The 23052-nt window shown below is 36.5% G+C and overlaps 1 protein-coding gene across 6 annotated transcripts in view; it reads right to left on the bottom strand.

Annotated features, from left to right (window-relative positions):
• The window catches only part of SOX6 (SRY-box transcription factor 6), a 380567-nt gene that overhangs the window by 316417 nt on the left and 41098 nt on the right, over positions 1–23052 (bottom strand). For all 6 annotated transcript variants that reach the window (XM_063437585.1, XM_063437584.1, XM_063437583.1 and 3 more), the window contains exon 2: positions 18381–18437. The gene's annotated coding sequence lies outside the window, so the exon portion shown is untranslated. The remainder of the gene's footprint in view (positions 1–18380; positions 18438–23052) is intronic.

Genomic DNA, 23052 nt, shown 5'->3' with positions numbered 1-23052 from the left:
GAAGTCAGGGAATATACACCATATATGATATAAAAGAAAATATTCCTTTAAATATATTTTTGGCTCAACTCGTTACATTAAATTTTGGCTCCACATGTTTTATTACCATGTGGTAAATTGCTACAATGACACATGCTCTGCACATGGTCTTGTAACTATATATTTGCTTGGAGTTGTGATAGCACAGTGTATATATTTGAATTCTCTACATATATTGTGTAAATACTGCTTAGGTTATTGCATAATTTATGTAGATTGTAGATTGGATTGCTTCCGACCTCCCTAAAACAGGAAAACTAATGACCTCAATGTAATCATTGTGGATAAACCTTTCAAAAAAATTTATATTTTGAAAATAATTACTATTTTAAAAAATGTTTGACGTATATCTATATACTGATTTCATATACATATATAAAAAAAATAACAAATATATATTTTAAAAATCATTTGAAAAAATATATACAAAAATATTAAATCATTTGAAAGGTTATCTAAAAATATTAAATCGATACCTATTTAGTCCACTGAAGGTATAATCGCAAATTGCCTACTGCAATACTCTTGTGAGTTTTAAAAAGTTTTCAAAAGACCAAAATGTTCTGTAGCTTTGTACAAAGGGTATACCAGTACCTCTTTTTAACATACACAGTGCCAAGGGCAGGCCCCTGGTAGCTGTATGGGCTAATCTCCACATAGGCATCTCATCTCTGAAACTGTAAGGGTTAAATTATTACCAATATGCCTGCTAAGCAATGTCCCAACAGCAGTCTCTCATTTAACCCTTTCACATCAGGGTGGGAATGTAATCAGTCTTTCTGATGAGTAAATGGTTAAAAAGCAAACCATGAATAATAGTGCGAAGGGTGCGGTACACATATTGTTCCCCATCTTCCACATGAGCTGGGTCTGCTAATGAGCCCAGCGCAGTTTCTCAAGGTAGCGCTCATGGGGAATTTTATGATGTTACAATGTTTCCAGCTAATTCACGCTGGACTGTGTACAATACAGCTTTGTAATAGGGTGTGAAGTGGCAGGAAGGAGGAAAATGAACAACAGCAATCAAGTAATAGGAATATTCTACTTCACCAGCTCAAGGGAGTTAAATATTAGTAAGCCGTCACTGCGACAGTCCGCGTCCTGACATCACCAGTCCAAATGAAATAAATAGGAAGGAGAACAGAATCTATATAGCTATAGAATATATACCGCAATAACAGGAGCCTTGCAGAAATGTAATGCCTGGCGCTAAATGGGCCTAAAAAAAGGAAAGGCACTCTCGGACTTCACCACAAATCGCCTTTATTCCCGCAGATTTTCAGTTAACTTTTCAGGTCCTGCAAAAAAATGGCTGCAATTTTGTCTGAATAAAGGCATTTATTTTTTGCAGTCCTTTTGTATGGGAGTATCTACATACACACACACATATATATATATATATATATATATATATATATATGTACAGTGGTGTATTTTGGATTTGTGCTGCCCTAGGCATGATGGAACTTGGGCACCCCCTAATTTAAATTTGCCCCACCCCTTCCTGTCAAGACCACACCTCTTCCTGTTGAAGACTAACACACGCTTTGCCTGACATACACACAGACACACCCACTCACTGACCGGCACACTGACATACACTCACTGACAGACACACTGACCTATCCACACACTCACTGATTTGACACAATCTGACAGACACACATAATCACTGATTTGACACAATCTGACAGACACACAATCACTCAGACACGCACTGACAGACACACATTGACATACACACACACACTCACAGGCACACACTGATAGACATACACACATTCACTGACGGACATACACACACATTTACTGACAGACACACACAAACTCACTAACAGAAACACACATACACTGACAGACATATAATGACACAGACACACACATTAACTGACAGATAAACAAAGTCACTGACAGACACACTGACAGATATAAACACACATTACCTGACAGACACACACACTCACTGGCAGACACACACACACACGCACTGACAGACATACACCCACTCACTGACAGACATATATACACACACACTCACTGACAGACACACACACACATTTACGCAGGAGTGACGTCATATTCCGGCACCCGGCATCACTGTGGGTTGCGCTGCCTTGCCGCCCGCCTATAATACAAAGTGGCCGGGCACCCCAGGGTGGGCCCAGCCGGCCAGCTCTTGGGCCCCCATAATATAAGCCTAACAAGCGATTTGCCAGTGCTTTTTTTGCCGCCCCCTGGAATGTGCCGCTCATGGCAAATGCCTTGTTAGCCGTGTGGTAAATACAGTCCATCGCTATGAGTCAATCTGTCACTCACGTTACCATTTCTTAGGACAGGACAGGAACCTTGCTAGCTTTGTAATCAAGTGATGCGTTCTTCATTTCCATCAGGATCCCAGAATTCCCAGAATCTTAACCCCGAAATCCACCGGAGCATTCAAGAAAAACATAAGTTGATGGAGATTTAAGATCAGGGCTGATATAATGTTTTCAACACCATAGCTTTAAATATTAATTTTATTTTTATTGCATCTTCTGGAATTGTTCTGCTTTTATTCTGTTGAGGGTTTTTAACGGGAATCCAAAAATAATAATTTTCTTATAACATTTTATTAGTGAATTGTACACTTATTATTAAATCGTACATATATTGATTTCTGTAGTCTAGAGTAGCAATACAGTCAGTGGATAGGGTAACTCCACAATATTACTGTTTCTAATGCCACAGTGGAATCACTTAAAGGGCTACACCAAACCTTAAAAATCTGTAATTTTTTTAAAGTTAATAATGACCTATTGGGCATTATTTGTTATGTCCCTCCTGATCACTATATAAATGGTTTTTAATTACCAAACATCCGGCGTCGGGCAAAGCTTCTGGCACAGATTTACACACGCTGCTGACATCACGGCAGATGACCCATGTCCAATCAAAGGCTTCTCATAGAGCCTTGAATGGACTAATAATCTGGCTCATGTGCGCTGTGAGCTGACAAGAGGAGGGGATAGCGAGGAAAGAGAGAGTATAGAGGGAGGAGGCCAAAAAATAAATGGATGGATTTGGGAGGGCTGCTGGGAGGGAGGACACACATGAGACTCTCCTTGCAGTGCATGTTGAGACGGATGTAAAATATGCACAGAATTGACACAGGCAGCACAAAACAGATTTCTGAGCTGCTAAAGTCACATGTTCCGGGATGCAATTAGCCTCTAGCACACAAGTACCAATTACTCTGGACTTCAAGCTGAAACACTGCACATACAGACTCCTACCACCATGATCACTTCAAAAAGTAGAAGTGGCCAAAGTGGTTGGAGTAATCCTTTAAGGTTAACTTGAAATTTAATGGGGCAGCTTTAGACCCCCACAGACATCATTGTAAAGTATATTGAGGTAACGCTTTAGGCAGCTCTGCAACAATATCATTATCATTTCATCAAACTAAATGGATTCACATTAGGCATATTCAGCCAAGGCTGGTGGGAGTTAAAATACACTTACGCAAATGGAAAATTAAGCAAACATTTGTTAAACAGGTTATATGGAATATAACTCCAAACAACCTCATCCAGTGATTGGCTGAGCTTGATAAGAATTTTAGGTTTATGTAGCAAGACTCCACTTCAATGGACATTCACTAGAAGAAAGCTTTGGACTGGAGACTTTTCCGCAGTTTCTCTATGAGAAGGTAGTACGTGCTGGGGGAGGTGCAGGGTCTTCATTAGCTGCTGAGGTCAATTATTCAGCTAATAAAAGGTAAATTTTTAGGGTAGAGGAAATATTTGTTCAAATGTTAATAGATGCAATTTTTTTGCATTGGGTAATAATATACATTAAAAACATACGCATTTACTAGACACAGATATCCCCTTTAAATACTCAATTAAGATCTCAAATGGACTAAGTAACTCATCATCCTCTCGGCTCTCTTCGATCATGCAGTGGAAATATTAATGTGTGAGTTTAGGGCACATTCATGGGTGTCAGGTGGGCATATAATCTATTATTTTACGGTAGGGTGACCCTCCATTTACTGATGTCACTGGAGAGCTATAATATTGCAGGGTGATCCTCCGTTCAATGATGTCACCAGATACTGTCTATAGCTGGTGCGTAAATAAATGAAAAGTAAAACCCTAGAGTTTTGGTATCTGCCAGGAACATGCGGTGATCTTATCGCAAATCCCTATAACAAGGATAAAGTGTCAAGCACTGTGTCCCTTCAACGTAATGATGGCAAATTCTTGTCCTGTACCCTCAGCCAGCAGAGCAGCTCCACACTTGGCAGAAGTAAGCTTTAAAAATCACTACAAATTTTCTTGTCACCTATAGGTACAGGCAACCGCTCACAGTCACTAGCTAAGATTCCTTGTCAAGCATGTATAAAAAGGTGTTACTTGTAGGGGTGAGACATTGGAGAAGTTAACAGGTAACTTTGCTTTTCTTTTTAGATATTTATTCAGATTTCACAAGGATTAAAAGTCTGATGTGACAGTAGTTTTATCATGGACTCAGGACAAATGGGAGTCCCAAACAGGGAAAAATGGCTGTGTGTCACCTAGGTAACAAAGTCTACGCATGTTTAATGTTCTGGTGCAAGTGTAATTTTTTTTGGAAGCTGGTGATTCCATATGTGGGATAGCAGAACACAGGTGTCATACAGTCTTGCAGGATGCAGCATGGCTGAGCATATAGACTGGATTCCTGAACGTGTGCGCTGGACAGATGCTTTTACATAGGAAACAATTCCCTCATCCACAGCAACAAAGATTAATCTCATCACTTTCGTGGTGCAACAACGTGTTCTTTTGACAGGAAATTTCAATAATTACATTTTATTTTACAACTTGATTTTTTTTTTCCTTTTTGCTAAATCTGTCAATCTGACACCTAACACCAAGTGTCGTTAAATTGCCAATATATATTTCAAGAAATATTTTAGCAAATCCATCTAATAGCCTGGGGTTATTCTCATTAAAACCAAAATGACATGGTTTAATTAGTTGTAAATAAAAGAAATGAATTAAATAAGCCCCCCGACCCCTCCAGGCGCTGTGTTGTGAATTCCATCTGTCGGCAATTGTGTTACATTGATAAGAACCGTTGGTAAGGATGAGAGAATGACAAACAGGTCGCTTTTAAATAAATATCTTATTAGTTGAGTGAAATCCACTGACAAAGGATAATTTATGCTTATTCAAACTGCTCTCGACATCTCAGGTGTTTCCAAATGAGATCACAGTAGAGTGATTAAATGCATCTGATAACAAGGCACACATTGCTGAAATTACTTACTGCCTCATTTTATGATTAATTAAACATGTAGATTAAAGTTGCAAAAGAATTTAGATTAATGAGCAAGTTAAGTCTTGCTGATATAAGTGAATTGGGATTTGGAAGCTCTGCGGAGCTATACAAACACGAATGTTCTAATGAGACAGACAAGGCTACATGTAGAATTGTGTCCACCCGGACCTGCAGAGGCAGTCTTCTTTAACATGGTTTGACAGCTTTCAAATAACAACCTACTGAAGGCTTTAAACGTGGTGCTCCGCTATGTGCACGCCGCTACCCAGTGCCGGGATTAACAGAGAGATAGTTTTACTGCTCTCCAAGGGAGTGACCCCCGTTATAGCAGCTGCTCAAAATAATTACAGCCTCAATTGTTATTTTAATTTGGGATCTTTCACCGGTTAAATACAGTTATGTAATTCACATTACACTGTTTCACCTCAAAATATCTTAATAAATGACAGTCTGCTCCATTGTAGATGAATTTTTTTTTGCCAATATGAAGAGGGAGGCTTTAAATAACGCATGGAAAAGTTAAGGATTAAAGGGACATTCCATTGCTCAAAGTCAAAAATAATAAAACGCAATTTAAAGGGACACTATAGTCACCTGAACAACTTTAGCTTAATGAAGCAGTTTTGGTGTATGGAACATGCCCCTGCAGCCTCACTGCTCAATCCTCTGCCATTTAGGAGTTAAATCCCTTTGTTTATGAACCCTAGTCACACCTCCCTGCATGTGACTTACACAGCCTTCCATAAACACTTCCTGTAAAGAGAGCCCTATTTAGGCTTTCTTTATTGCAAGTTCTGTTTAATTAAGATTTTCTTATCCCCTGCTATGTTAATAGCTTGCTAGACCCTGCAAGAGCCTCCTGTATGTGATTAAAGTTCAATTTAGAAATTGAGATACAATTATTTAAGGTAAATTATATCTGTTTTTTTCATGCAGGCTCTGTCAATCATAGCCAGGGGAGGTGTGGCTAGGGCTGCATAAACAGAAACAAAGCGATTTAACTCCTAAATGACAGTGAATTGAGCAGTGAAATTGCAGGGGAATGATCTATACACTAAAACTGCTTTATTTAGCTAAAGAGATTTAGGTGACTACAGTGTTCCTTTAATAGATATACTCCTCAATGAGAAGTCTTTGCAAGGCAGGTGATCTCTGCAAATGCCGCCTCTTGAGTTTAGTTCCACAGAACTAAACAACTAGGAAGTAACAGGACCGGTTATTTGATTGACAGCCAGGGGGGAGTGACAGGTTCATTTATAAAAGTGATAATTACTTTTGAAATCTGGACTTTTAAAAAAAAAAAGGGGGCACACTCTTCACGGATGAAGCATTTCAGAAAGATAAAGTGTTTTAGGTATCTAGAGTGTCCCTCTAATGATGTTATTAATGAGCCGATTGTATGAATAAATACCGACAGAACCAGAAACACCATATGGCACAAGTTATGTGCCCAGGGCGACACTCCCTGTTGTGGGACGCACAGGCATATGTTAGTGCCATTAATGTTTTATCCTTTTTATTCATGTTAAACTCCAATTATTTTAGCCTTTGTACATTGGAGTCTCATAAGTAAAGGAAGGAAAAGGCACAATTCCATTTCTTCTCCAATCTAAAATAGTTTTATTTAACACATTGTGTTATATTTTTATACATTGTCATTAATAAAATTTGAATAAAATGCGTTTCAGTTCACAGTATATTTGGCCAATGGATCAAATAATTTTATTGGACTATAAACATTTTATATATATTCCCATCACATTCCGCACCACTCTCAGTTAACTTTAAAAATCCAGGTTTAATATTTTTGTGAATACATTTCTTTCCAGCAGCACCGTAAGAAACACAGAAGCCATTACAACTACAATGGTTTCTGTCTCCAATCCAAACTTGTAATGGAAAGCTGGACGTTTACCAACGCCGCTGCGATCACTATGGAATTACTGAGAAATCTCAGGAAAATTACAGTTTTATGCAAAGTATTATCTTCCACTATTACGGCATATATTGCTGGATTGTAAATAAACCGTTAGAGCAGAACTGTCACTTCGGACCAAAAAATCGGGACTGTCCCTCCTAAATAGGGACACTTGGGAGGTATGAAGTTAATTACCTTTCTTACCACTAAAGCCATATTTGTGTTGTGTTCACTCCCAGAATGATTTTAGCAAAAACTCTGTATGACTCTATAACAGGGCTGGCATGACCCCCTGGTCTATAAGTCTATTATGGGGCTCACAGGAAAGTTGTAGTAGCATCTCCATAAGTCATCTGACAATCAGAATCCCTTTAAAAAGTCAAACTGGGTCTGAGTCCATCAGTCCATTCTATAAGCCAGTACATTTTATTTCACTGATATAATTGTCCCTGTCGGGCCTGAGGGAGGCGCTGTCTCTGACTGTGACCAATTCGTTGAATGAAAGGTGTACGCAGGTAACGTTGGCTTGATGTCTCCGCAGTTCTCACATTTGTCACTGGCTGCTACTGTGGTTCAGTGTGTTCAGCTTATCCATATTCATTGCTGGTATACAAACGTGACAGCTGTTGATGCACTGATACAATGGCCCTATTCTATCCTGTATGTTAAAAGCTTTCCCATGTTTAGCTAAACTGAATTACAGGATGCCGTGACAGTCGTCTAACTTAAAAGGGGCATTCAAGTTGAACCCTCTTTACAGTACAGTCGCTGTGCGAAACATAAATGAGATTTACTCTGCTTTGTACGATATAAAGTTTATATTCACCCTTCAATTATGTGACAAATCGAAATCAGGCTGAAAATGAGAATAGCTACGGGGATTGAGGGCAATAAAACGCGCAGTACGTCTGCTAATTGCATTGACCGTGAATCAGGAGGTGATGCTGGTACAACTGAAATGTCTGATCCCTGTGACTCGAGCCAGCTGCAGCGACACGGCGTTAGACTGTACGATCCGTCACACAGTGATCATGGTATTTCTGTAAAACTTGGGATCAAATCACTACCGTTATGATTTTATTTATTTATGCCTGCTCATTTCTGCTTGTTACTTTTAAACACGTACGTTCTCTGTTTCTTGGCACAGGTTAAAATAATCCTGAAACGGGCACGCAAGCAGAGGTGGAGGAAAATCATAAAAACCTCTGTTTGAATCATTGCGCTACGTGTAGTTGGCATGTTTAAAGCACCCAGCTGACTCCAGCACATATGTGTAGCTCTGTATGAAACCAGTCTGATGCCCGGCTACATAGAAAGAAAAGAAATTGGAGCAATCAGCATTACAATTCCACTGGTTCCCACTGTGACTGCTCCACAAACTTTATCCTAGAAGGACTTTGTTTTCTCATTAGCGATGCATGACATTAGCACGTTGCCACATGCAGATATCTAAATCAAGGCAGCGTTTATTAACACTTAGCAAAAACGCCACTATTTCCCTGGAAAGTAGGAAACTGCACAGTCACTTTCTTTAGTGAAAAAAAATAAAATAGGCAATTTGGTAAAAAAAAAAAAAAAATCACCCGCTTCAAATAATATATCTGTGAACGCTTTTCCTCTTTTCCTCAATTTAACCTCAAGTAGTTTCTATGAGTTTGCAAATATCATTGCCACAGCAATAATGTCATAAAATATTATATAAGCTTAAATGTTTTCAAAACAAGGCAAATGATTTTGTTGCGTATTATACAAAATGTTAACATTGTTTAAGCTAAGTGCAGTAGTGCGGTATTCATATTTATTAAGCTAACTATATGCAACCCATTTTTCCGCTCTGTTTTTGTCTTGAAAAAAATTATCTTCCTAAATACTCAAAGTTCCATGGTGCCTATAATGTCGATGTTTATGCTCATATAGTCACTACAATATAACCATATCTACAACTTCATATAGGAACTACAATATAACCATATCTACAACTTCATATAGGAACTACAATATAAGCCTATCTAGTGATCATATCTACAACTTCATATAGGAACTACAATATAACCCTATCTAGTGACAATATCTACAACTTCATATAGGAACTACAATATAACCCTATCTAGTGATCACATCTACATCTCCATATAGGAACTACAATATTACCCTATCTAGTGATCATATCTACAACTTCATATAGGAACTACAATATAACCCTATCTAATGATCATATCTACAACTTCATATAGGCACTACAATATAACCCTATCTAGTGATCACATCTACATCTCCATATAGGAACTACAATATAACCCTATCTAGTGATCATATCTACAACTTCATATAGGAACTACAATATAACCCTATCTAGTGATCATATCTATAAATCCATAAAGGCACCGCAATATAAGCCTATCTAGTGATCATATCTACAACTTCATATAGGAACTACAATATAACCCTATCTAGTGATCATATCTACAACTTCATATAGGAACTACAATATAACCCTATCTAGTCACCATATCTACAACTTCATATAGGAACTACAATATAACCCTATCTAGTCACCATATCTACAACTTCATATAGGAACTACAATATAACCCTATCTAGTGATCATATCTATAAATCCATAAAGGCACCGCAATATAAGCCTATCTAGTGATCATATCTACAACTTCATATAGGAACTACAATATAACCCTATCTAGTGATCATATCTACAACTTCATATAGGAACTACAATATAACCCTATCTAGTCACCATATCTACAACTTCATATAGGAACTACAATATAACCCTATCTAGTCACCATATCTACAACTTCATATAGGAACTACAATATAACCCTATGTAATGATCATATCTATAACTTCATAAAGGCACCGCAATATAACCCTATCTAGTAACCATATCTACAACTTCATATAGGAACTATAATATAACCCTATCTAGAGACAATATCTACAACTTCACATAGGAACTACAATATAACCCTATCTAGTGACCATATCTACAACTTCATATAGGAACTACAATATAACCCTATCTAGTGACAATATCTACAACTTCATATAGGAACTACAATATAACCCTATCTAATGATCATATCTACAACTTCATATAGGCACTGCAATATAACCCTATCTAGTGACCATATCTACAACTTCATATAAGAACTACAATATAACCCTATCTAGTGATCACATCTACATCTCCATATAGGAACTACAATATAACCCTATCTAGTGATCATATCTACAACTTCATATAGGAACTACAATATAACCCTATCTAGTGACCATATCTACAACTTCATATAGGAACTACAATATAACCCTATCTAGTCACCATATCTACAACTTCATATAGGAACTACAATATAACCCTATCTAGTGATCATATCTACATCTCCATATAGGAACTACAATATAACCCTATCTAGTCACCATATCTACAACTTCATATAGGAACTAAAATATAACCCTATCTAGTCACCATATCTACAACTTCATATAGGAACTACAATATAACCCTATGTAATGATCATATCTATAACTTCATAAAGGCACCGCAATATAACCCTATCTAGTAACCATATCTACAACTTCATATAGGAACTATAATATAACCCTATCTAGAGACAATATCTACAACTTCACATAGGAACTACAATATAACCCTATCTAGTGACCATATCTACAACTTCATATAGGAACTACAATATAACCCTATCTAATGATCATATCTACAACTTCATATAGGCACTGCAATATAACCCTATCTAGTGACCATATCTACAACTTCATATAAGAACTACAATATAACCCTATCTAGTGATCACATCTACATCTCCATATAGGAACTACAATATTACCCTATCTAGTGATCATATCTACAACTTCATAGAGGAACTACAATATAACCCTATCTAGAGACAATATCTACAACTTCATATATGAACTACAATATAACCCTATCTAGAGACAATATCTACAACTTCATATATGAACTACAATATAACCCTATCTAGTGATCATATCTACAACTTCATATAAGCACTGCAATATAACCCTATCTACAACTTCATATAGTCACTACTATATAAACCCTATCTAGTCACCACAGCTACAACTTCATATAGGAACTACAATATAACCCTATCTAGAGACAATATCTACAACTTCATATAGGAACTACAATACAACCCTATCTAGTCACCATATCTACAACTTCATATAGGAACTACAATATAACCCTATCTAGTGACAATATCTACAACTTCATATATGAACTACAACCTAACCCTATCTAGTGACCATATCTACAACTTCATATAGGAACTACAACATAACCCTATCTAGTGATCATATCTACATCTCCATATAGGAACTACAATATAACCCTATCTAGTGATCATATCTACATCTCCATATAGGAACTACAATATAACCCTATCTAGTGATCACATCTACATCTCCATATAGGAACTACAATATAACCCTATCTAGTGATCATATCTACAACTTCATATAGGAACTACAATATAACCCTATCTAGTGACCATATCTACAACTTCATATAGGAACTACAATATAACCCTATCTAGTCACCATATCTACAACTTCATATAGGAACTACAATATAACCCTATCTAGTCACCATATCTACAACTTCATATAGGAACTACAATATAACCCTATCTAGTCACCATATCTACAACTTCATATAGGAACTACAATATAACCCTATGTAATGATCATATCTATAACTTCATAAAGGCACCGCAATATAACCCTATCTAGTAACCATATCTACAACTTCATATAGGAACTATAATATAACCCTATCTAGAGACAATATCTACAACTTCACAAAGGAACTACAATATAACCCTATCTAGTGACCATATCTACAACTTCATATAGGAACTACAATATAACCCTATCTAATGATCATATCTACAACTTCATATAGGCACTGCAATATAACCCTATCTAGTGACCATATCTACAACTTCATATAAGAACTACAATATAACCCTATCTAGTGATCACATCTACATCTCCATATAGGAACTACAATTTTACCCTATCTAGTGATCATATCTACAACTTCATAGAGGAACTACAATATAACCCTATCTAGAGACAATATCTACAACTTCATATATGAACTACAATATAACCCTATCTAGTGATCATATCTACAACTTCATATAAGCACTGCAATATAACCCTATCTACAACTTCATATAGTCACTACTATATAAACCCTATCTAGTCACCAAAGCTACAACTTCATATAGGAACTACAATATAACCCTATCTAGAGACAATATCTACAACTTCATATAGGAACTACAATACAACCCTATCTAGTCACCATATCTACAACTTCATATAGGAACTACAATATAACCCTATCTAGTGACAATATCTACAACTTCATATATGAACTACAACATAACCCTATCTAGTGACCATATCTACAACTTCATATAGGAACTACAACATAACCCTATCTAGTGATCATATCTACATCTCCATATAGGAACTACAATATAACCCTATCTAGTGATCATATCTACATCTCCATATAGGAACTACAATATAACCCTATCTAGTGATGATATCTACAACTTCATATATGAACTACAATATAACCCTATCTAGTGACCATATCTACAACTTGATATAGGAACTACAATATAACCCTATCTAGTGATCATATCTACATCTCCATATAGGAACTACAATATAACCCCATCTAGTGATCATATCTACAACTTCATATAGGAACTACAATATAACCCTATCTAGTGACCACAGCTTCAACGTCATATAGGCACTGCAATATAACCCTATCTAGTGATCATATCTACAACTTCATATGGCCATTACAATATAACCCTATCTAGTGACAACAGCTACAACTTCATATAGTCACTACAATATAACCCTATCTACAACTTCATATAGTCACTACTATATAAACCCTATCTAGTCACCACAGCTACAACTTCATATAGGAACTACAATATAACCCTATCTAGAGACAATATCTACAACTTCATATAGGAACTACAATACAACCCTATCTAGTCACCATATCTACAACTTCATATAGGAACTACAATATAATCCTATCTAGTGACAATATCTACAACTTCATATATGAACTACAACATAACCCTATCTAGTGACCATATCTACAACTTCATATAGGAACTACAACATAACCCTATCTAGTGATCATATCTACATCTCCATATAGGAACTACAATATAACCCTATCTAGTGATCATATCTACAACTTCATATATGAACTACAATATAACCCTATCTAGTGACCATATCTACAACTTCATATAGGAACTACAATATAACCCTATCTAGTGATCATATCTACATCTCCATATAGGAACTACAATATAACCCTATCTAGTGATCATATCTACAACTTCATATATGAACTACAATATAACCCTATCTAGTGACCATATCTACAACTTCATATAGGAACTACAATATAACCCTATCTAGTGATCATATCTACATCTCCATATAGGAACTACAATATAACCCCATCTAGTGATCATATCTACAACTTCATATAGGAACTACAATATAACCCTATCTAGTGACCACAGCTTCAACATCATATAGGCACTGCAATATAACCCTATCTAGTGATCATATCTACAACTTCATATAGCCATTACAATATAACCCTATCTAGTGACAACAGCTACAACTTCATATAGTCACTACAATATAACCCTATGTAGTCACCATATGTAGAACTTCATATAGGCAAATAAATATCCCTGCCTCCAATAGTTATATAAATGATATAAAAGTAATATAGAAATGCACAGTCTGCCCAAAAAATTTTTTTCCAACCCAGTTATGTGAATACATCTGTTTATTGTCAGAGAGATGAGAAATACATTGCACTTTAGTCCTCAGCGTGTTAAGACACTGAAACCTAGATGTGCATACATGTGTTACTTAAAATGGTGATGTTATAAATAGGCTAATTTTATGTGCTTTATGATCTTATGTCAATTAAGATCTCAAATTCCTGACAAAAGTTTAGGAGCATGTTGGTCTTCCCAAGTGAAACTCGTCTTCAAAGACAGAAAGATCATAATTAGACTGTAAACAGCTCTTTCAGTCTGTAAGCTGGTCTTTTTGTCTGTAAAATTTTATTTTTTTTGTCTGTAAAATGGTCTTTTATTCTGTAAACTGGTCCTTTATTCTGTAAATTGGTCTTTTAGTCTGTAAACTGGTCCTTTAATCTGTAAACTGGTCTTTTAGTCTGTAAACTTGTCTTTTAGTCAGTAAACTGGTCTTTTAGACTGTAAACTGGTCCTTTAGACTGTAAACTGGTCCTTTAGACTGTAAACTGGTCTTTTAGTCTGTAAGGTGGTCTTTTTTAACTGAAGGATGGTCCTTTAGACTGTAAACTGGTCCTTTAATCTGTAAACTGGTCTTTTAGTCTGTAAACTGGTCTTTTAGACTGTAAACTGGTCCTTTAGACTGTAAACTGGTCCTTTAATCTGTAAACTGGTCTTTTAGTCTGTAAACTGGTCTTTTTTTAACTGTAAACTTGTCTTTTAGTCTGTAAACTGGTCTTTTAGACTGTAAACGGGTCCTTTAGACTGTAAACTGGTCCTTTAGACTGTAAACGGGTCCTTTAGACTGTAAATTGGTCTTTAAGTCTGTAAACTGGTCCTTTAGACTGTAAACTGGTCCTTTAGACTGTAAACTGGTCTTTTAGTCTGTAAGGTGGTCTTTTTTAACTGAAGGATGGTCCTTTAGACTGTAAACTGGTCCTTTATAGCAGACTATAAACTGGTCTTTGTCTTAACTGTAAGTTAGTTCTGTTTTATTTATTTTTTACTGTAAGATGATCTTTTTTTACTGTAGACTAAGCTTGTCCATTACATTAACCAGCATGCATGTTCACACGTTGTACAGCCCTGCCGATAATGTTGATGCTTTATAAATGACCACAGTAATAATAATCATTATATTCCATTGGTTTTCTGATGAGAGTGCTTTACTCTATTAATAACTCTCCATAGCAGGCTGCACTGCATCATGTTGCATTCTCTGTTGTCGCGCTCGGGTTACGTGATTTTTGGCATAACAATGACTCCGTTACATCAGCTGACATGCACTGGCAGGGGGTTGATTCAGGTAACATCTGCTTTAGGCCGAGGCTATAATTGGAACTTTTATAACTCTGAGCGTCGATTCTAAGGACTGAACTAGTGGACATGGTGCAATGTTTCACAGAGCTCGAGCGTTATCGTATTTACTAAATATCCAACCAGAATGAGACGGAGCAATGCTGGATTTACACATTGTTTAGAGCTATTTAAACGTTTGCATGGCTTGATTAAACTAAAACTATTCACACCAGATTGATGTGTTTTTATAACACGGGGGAAGCATTTCCTGGAATCTGTATAAATATATGAAGATCTCTAAACGTCACAGGAGGAATATGCGAGTGGTAATAGCCCCCCTATAATAATAAAAAAGAAATCGGAGTGGCAGGAGCTAGCCAACCAGAAGTGCAATCAAAAATATCAAAGAACCCTTGGAAAAAATGTCACATCGACGATCATAATATCTTAGAATTCTTATTTATATATTAAATAACAAAAATATAAATCATGACAAAGAATTTGTAACGTTTATTTTTTAAATCTTATTGTACATGTTAAACAGGATCTGAATAGAATTTACACTTTTATTGAATAAAACATTGAAAATCAGTCTTCTATTAACTTTTTTTAGAGATGCTCTGCTTTTTGTGTAAATGCGTATTAAATACTACATTCAGTAAAGACAAGGCACAGCCAGGGCACAATATGCAAATGAGTAGAAGAAACAGAAACAACAGGAGAGAATTGCCGACACTCTTCCATCTAGTTTTAAACTGATTTTGGCACAATTTCTTAAATCAGTCAGAATTTTTTATGTGCACCTAAACCACCATTTTAAAAGACATGCCATTTTTGGCTGATACAGTGGACTTATGGTGATTTTGATGGCGTTTAGAAAGAGAAAGGTCTTCTACGATGAAAAGACTATCACTTTTTAGATCACTTTAATAAATATGATCAATTTAACCTTCACTTTTCAGAACACTTTGATAAATATTCTACATTGTTTTAATTATCCCCCTCTCTGTGTGCTCGCTCTCTATACCGACTGTCAGGTGTAAAGGGCGGAGCTTATAACCATGACTGACAGTGAGCTAAGATGGAGGCGCCCAGTTACAGGATAACGAGGTGTGGATTCCTACATTTCATTTTATTTTTCACACCCAACAAATGCATATGTGTTAAATATTGAGATAAATAAACGTAATATTAAAAATCTTGTTTGACGACAGACCCCCTTTAACCCCTTAAGGACACATGACACGTGTGACATGTCATAACTCCCTTTTATTCCAGAAATTTGGTCCTTAAGGGGTTAAAGGTAATTTTATATACATATTTGGTTAGAAAATTCATATAGAGTGCCGATCCTGTTCTATCACATTTCCAATTCTTTCATTCTCTGATGCAGAAGAAGTAGACTGGTGAGAAATACCCCAAAGTCTGCAAGGAGTATGTTTACTATTGAACCGGATCGGATAGAATAATATTAGGAGACATATTTGGATGACAGATTGTGAGTAAAAATGGTACATAGAAAATATGCCGAAATTGTTTATACTTAAAGAGTATATTAGCACCTTAATTCAATGTATATTACTTATATATGTAATTGCTCAGTGATTGTAGGTGGCTACTGTGACTAAGCAGAAAAAATAGTCTATTAAAACTATTGACTATTCTTTGTCATTTATTAGTACATTTCAAATGTGAAAAAACACCCAGTGTTATAGCTCAGCATCATCACCTCGTCCAACTTTCAGAATGGCCACACTGGCTAGTTAATTTACAAAATGACCATACTGGCTGGTCTATTTCCAAATGGCCATACTGGCTAATCAATCTGTAAAATGGTAAAACTATCTAGCCAATCTATAAAATGGCCACACTGGCTAGTTAATCTCTATAACGGACATACTGGCAAGACAATCTGTAGAGTGGCAACATTGGCTAGTCAATATATAAAATGGCCACACTGGCTAGTCAATCTTTGAAAAGGCTTTGTTGGCTAGTCAATTTAAAAAAATGACCACACTTGTTAGTCAATCTATAAAATGGCAATACTGGCTAGACAATCTATTAAATGATTGTACTGGCTAGTCAATCTATAAAATGGCCATACTAGCTAGCTTTTGGGTGTATAATAAAGGTGCCGACACACACAGACAGTACATTTTATGAGAGGTTCATTCTCTAAACTGATTACAATAATGAACTGTTGTTGAATTACAAATGATTCCTAAAATGTTAGACCATACAATTTAATTAAATGTGATCACAATTCATTTTTTTTATTTTTTTATCAATGCAGGCTGTCAATTTAAAACAATTCACTGTTTGGGGAACACTTCCTAAAGTACTCTATAGTCAATTGAAATTTAACAAATCTGTCATTTATTGTTGGTTTTGACAATTTGATAGACACAGTAGTTAATAGACACATAACATAGAGGGAAAGGTTCCTTCTGCTATGGTAACAGGCATTCAGCCTATCAGGGTCCTCTCCATTGGTCACATGACCACAGAGTAACATTAGTCAGTCCCGGAGAAAATATAAACGTGGGAACATTTGAAGTAATTAGAGAAAATAAGGGCAGAAGATTGTGATTTAACAGCGCTATGGACCCTTTGTACAGCGCTATGGAATCTGATAGCGCTGTATAAATATAATAATAATAATAACAGTACATGGACAATGCTTTTAATGATAGACTTCATTTTAAAGGTTCTATTTTGAGACAAATTAAATGTATCTAGTAGATACAGTGAAAAATGAAGTGAAGGATTTGGTTTTAGGACAAAGTTGTGGTTTAAAATATAAAACGTGTATTACAAACAACGTCCCACCAATCTCCCAAGCAGGAAAACTCTTAGCAAACCCCAGTAATGTCTCTACAAGCGTTATTTTTATAGAAATGGAAAAAAAAGTAAAATAGAATACTTACAAATGATAAAGGAGACTAGTCCCAGCACCAGGAAATCACTGAATTCATTAAACTGATCTGGAAAAAAAAAAGGAAAAATTATGTTAAAATTTAAATGAAGTTACTGTAAGTGACTCTCGAAAAAATGAACCATGATAATTTATTAACAGATAAAACAGAAAATATGATATCTGCATTCTCACTTTTCCATCATGCACAGAGAGCCGGGCAATGCTTGGAAGGGCAGAGCTACCTCCGACGGCCGTGATAAATCACTCGCTATAGTATCAGATCGGTAGATACCAGGACTATATTAAATTATAAAGCAGGACTATAATATATTATATTATATCATATTACATTATATTATAGAGCAGGACTTTAATATATTATATTATATTACATTCTATTATAGAGCAGGACTTTAATATATTATATTAAATTATGTATTATATTATTTTATAGAGCAGGGATATAGTATATTATATTCTAGCATAGTGCAGAGCTGTATTATATTTACATATTATGTATTGTATTATAATATAGAGCAGGACTATATTGAATTATATTATATTATAGAGCAGGACTTAATTAAATTACATTATAGAGCAGGGCTATATTATATTATGTATTATATTATAGAGAATTACTATGTTATATTGTACTATTATAGTATAGAGCAGGACTATCTATATTATTGAGGCAGACTGGCAGGCGTGTGACAGATCTGTAACATCCCTCCCTGCTCTGCTCTCTCGCGCGTCTTCCAGTGATGCCGGGAGCCAGAATATGATGTCAATGCGCTCTATGGACCAGAGCAGGGAGATGACTGAAGTCCCACTGAACTCCAGGGAAAGCCAAACCACTCGAGCTCCAGGTAAGGAGGCCTATGTGGTCACCTTAATGCGTGTTGCTATTGCAGTGACTGAGCGTGTGTGTGTGTGTCAGTGAGTGAGTGTGTGTGTGTCACTTAGTGAGTGAGTGTGTGTGTCAGTGAATGAGTGTGCCTCCATGCAGAGCGTGGAGACGCTAAACGTAGGTGCTGTGTACTGTGAAGCACTGACCCAGGATGCACTCTAGTGGCCATCTGAGTGACTGTCACTAGAAGTGTTACTAGGTAACAATATAAATACTGCCTTTTCTCTGAAAAGGTAGGGTTTGCATTGAAAACTGTGGAGGGACAGGTTATAGACACGAGAGCATTTGCGGTTGGTCACCAGGCCGGCCAGTAAGCTGACAAAGAGTGTGGGCATGTGGTCGGTCATCCTGCTTAGGGAGAGCGTGCAGTGTGCGCAGGTGCCGGAGGCTCCTAGGAGATTGAGGCAGACTGAAAAGGCAGGGTTTACATTGAAAAGTGTGGAGGGACAGGTTATAGTCACGAGAACAACTACATTAAGCTGTAGTGGTTCTGGTGACTATAGTGTCCATTTAAGAATTGTATTTTGACATTGAAAAACCTGTTTTTTCTTACTGAAAAAACCTTATTGAAAAAACGTGTTTTTGCTTGCTCCTAGATTCGAAGCAAGTTGGTCAAGTCCTGTTGTATGCTATATATATTAAGGTTATACTGCAGGAATAGACTGTAAAATATTAACCATGAACAGAAAATGTATAATATGGAAATGAAGATATACACTGTGTCTATGATATTCTCCTTCCCTGAACGCCAATAAAGATCACATAACATTTTAGGTCAAACTAATGTGAAAACACAGACAATACCGAAGTTTCCCAAACCAGCGTGCGTTCGGTGTAATTCAATACATGTTTTGTGTGAGAGACTGGTAGAGTGATTTATCAAATGGGCATTGAGTAATCTACCTCTGTCCCACCATCCGTGGCAAAAGTCATAAACAAGTTGGCTGCTGGGCGGGACGACTAAGGAGTAAAGTAAGGGTAGCTTTTCCTAAATTATTTTTTCACCACCAGCCAAACCCAACATGAGCGGATAGCGTCCCATCGCATACCCCCCAACATTTAACATGAACAAAGGGGGGCATTTAATTTTGTGGTTGTCAATGTGGGAGGGGGGGAGGTGTCCAGGGTTGGGGCTGTTCTGAGTGTGAGTGTGGCTAGTTCTGACTTACTGATAAAATTTATAGAACTAAAATGTAATTTTTAACAAGATCAATGAATCTTATTTCCACAGACCAATTTCTAAACATTCTTATTGTAATTTAAAGACACATTACTGGGATTATTATTGCTGTGGAGCTCTGTTATACACTCAGACACACCAACAATATTGAGCTCCTAGAAAAGGGGGACATTAGGAGAGAAAATAGGGACAGAAGGATTTGGGCACAAAATAGGGACTGTCTCACCTAAATAGGGACACTTGGGAGGTATGCTATCGTTAAACACTCTGCCCAGGATCCAGCAGCGCATTAATGCAGATATGCCTTAGGGCATCTTACAACACACACCAACCCTAATTCTGGCATCAATTGTCTTTCTTTCAGCTCAATGGTTAGACTGTGGTAATGATTGATCATGGTATCAGAAAGATCTGTCATGACTTTAATTTCTTGTTTTAGAGTAAGCCAGTAAGTACTTCACTGCGCTGCGCAGAAAATGACTAAAAGCAGGGATATGTGTATAATTTGTCATAATACAGCATGCGATGGCTGAGTGTCTTGGGAAATGGAGTCTAGAAGCATCTGCATAAATAATATCAGCCTTTATTAATACATGGCATAAAGGGCCGGATCACTTTCTGCTGACCACATGGGTTAATTTCAGGCTCAAAAACTGCAATTCATCTCTCCCCAAAAATGAATCAAGTAGAACAAAAAGCAACTTCATGTATTTAAATATCCGTGATTTCCTCTCCCAAGAACAGACGGCACTAAGGTAGTTTATTTTTATTGTCCGGTCTAAACACAAGCACGTTTTCTAGTTTGTCTGAGAACAAAGGGGCGCTGTTATTCAGAAACTGAGCTTCTTTCATGGGTAAAAAAAAAAACAAGGTTTTGTGAAGCTTAGAAATACTCTGCCACCGTTCTAAATGAGACCGATTTGGAACCAGTTGGGTTTCTGCATGTTTGTAATGCAATACAGCCCTCATAAGCATCCTGCTTATAAAAATTGCTCAAAATATGTAATAAAGTATACTTTAGATTGTAAGCTTATGGTTCACATTTCTCAGAATCTTTTGAGCTGGTTGTGTATTTCTCTTGGGGAAAAAAAGGTGAATACTCAGTGTATTCACTGCTGCAGGACCTTTTGGAGCAGATCGCTGATAATAATGAATAATTAAATACCTATACATACAGGCTTTTAATCGCTTGTTTTAAAAGCTTGTTAATCCATCGAGAAATCGGATTGTTCATTTGAGATAAAATAATATTTTAACCTTTCCTTTTCAAAAGCAACAGGGACTTGTGAACGCTATTTATGTCAGTCTTTCTTTACCCTAAATTGCTAATTTACCAAGTAATTTTAAAAATTATGTCAGTATTGGAATATACATTACAAATCCTTTATCATTGAGTTCCTCACATGCTTATAATTAGAATTAGCTAATCATCATATGACTCTGCCCATGTGCTCTCTACACTGACTCGTGTGTTCTGCTGGAAAACCAGACCATTTCATAATGTCATATTCATTATGACAAAGGAAGACATTCCACACTATTTTGAGCTAATTCTCTGCCATAATTCGCCTTCAACAAACTTCTTCCACCAAATATCACCTTCGACAAACTTCTTCCACCAAATATCACCTTCCACAAACTTCTTCCACCAAATATCACCTTCCACAAACTTCTTCCACCAAATATCACCTTCTACAAACTTCTTCCATCAAATATCACCTTCCACAAACTTCTTCCATCAAATATCACCTTCTACAAACTTATTCCACCAAATATTACCTTCCACAAACTTCTTCCACCAAATATCACCTTCTACAAACTTATTCCACCAAATATTACATTCCACAAACTTCTTCCACCAAATATTACCTTCCACAAACTTCTTCCACCAAATATCACCTTCCACAAACTTCTTCCACCAAATATCACCTTCTACAAACTTATTCCACCAAATATCAGCTTCCACAAACTTCTTCCATCAAATATTACCTTCCACAAACTTCTTCCATCAAATATCACCTTCCACAAACTTCTTCCACCAAATATCAGCTTCCACAAACTTCTTCCACCAAATATCACCTTCTACAAACTTATTCCACCAAATATTACCTTCCACAAACTTCTTCCACCAAATATCACCTTCCACAAACTTCTTCCACCAAATATCACCTTCCACAAACTTCTTCCACCAAATATCACTTTCCACAAACTTCTTCCACCAAATATCACCTTCCACAAACTTCTTCCACCAAATATCACCTTCCACAAACTTCTTCCACCAAATATCACCTTCCACAAACTTCTTCCACCAAATATCACCTTCCACAAACTTCTTCCACCAAATATTACCTTCTACAAACTTATTCCCCTAAATATCAGCTTCCACAAACCTCTTCCACAAAATATCACCTTCCACAAACTTCTTCCACCAAATATTACCTTCCACAAACTTCTTCCACCAAATATCGCCTTCTACAACCTTCTACCAAATATCTCTTTGAACACACCTCTTCCACAAAGTATCACCTTCCACAATTCTCATCTACTAAATATTGCCTTCCACAAACATCTTCCACAAACCTCTTCCAACAAATA

Source organism: Pelobates fuscus, chromosome 12 (assembly GCF_036172605.1).
Source record: "Pelobates fuscus isolate aPelFus1 chromosome 12, aPelFus1.pri, whole genome shotgun sequence".
Taxonomy (NCBI): Eukaryota; Metazoa; Chordata; class Amphibia; order Anura; family Pelobatidae; genus Pelobates; species Pelobates fuscus.
This window is presented reverse-complemented; position numbering and strand designations above follow the sequence as displayed.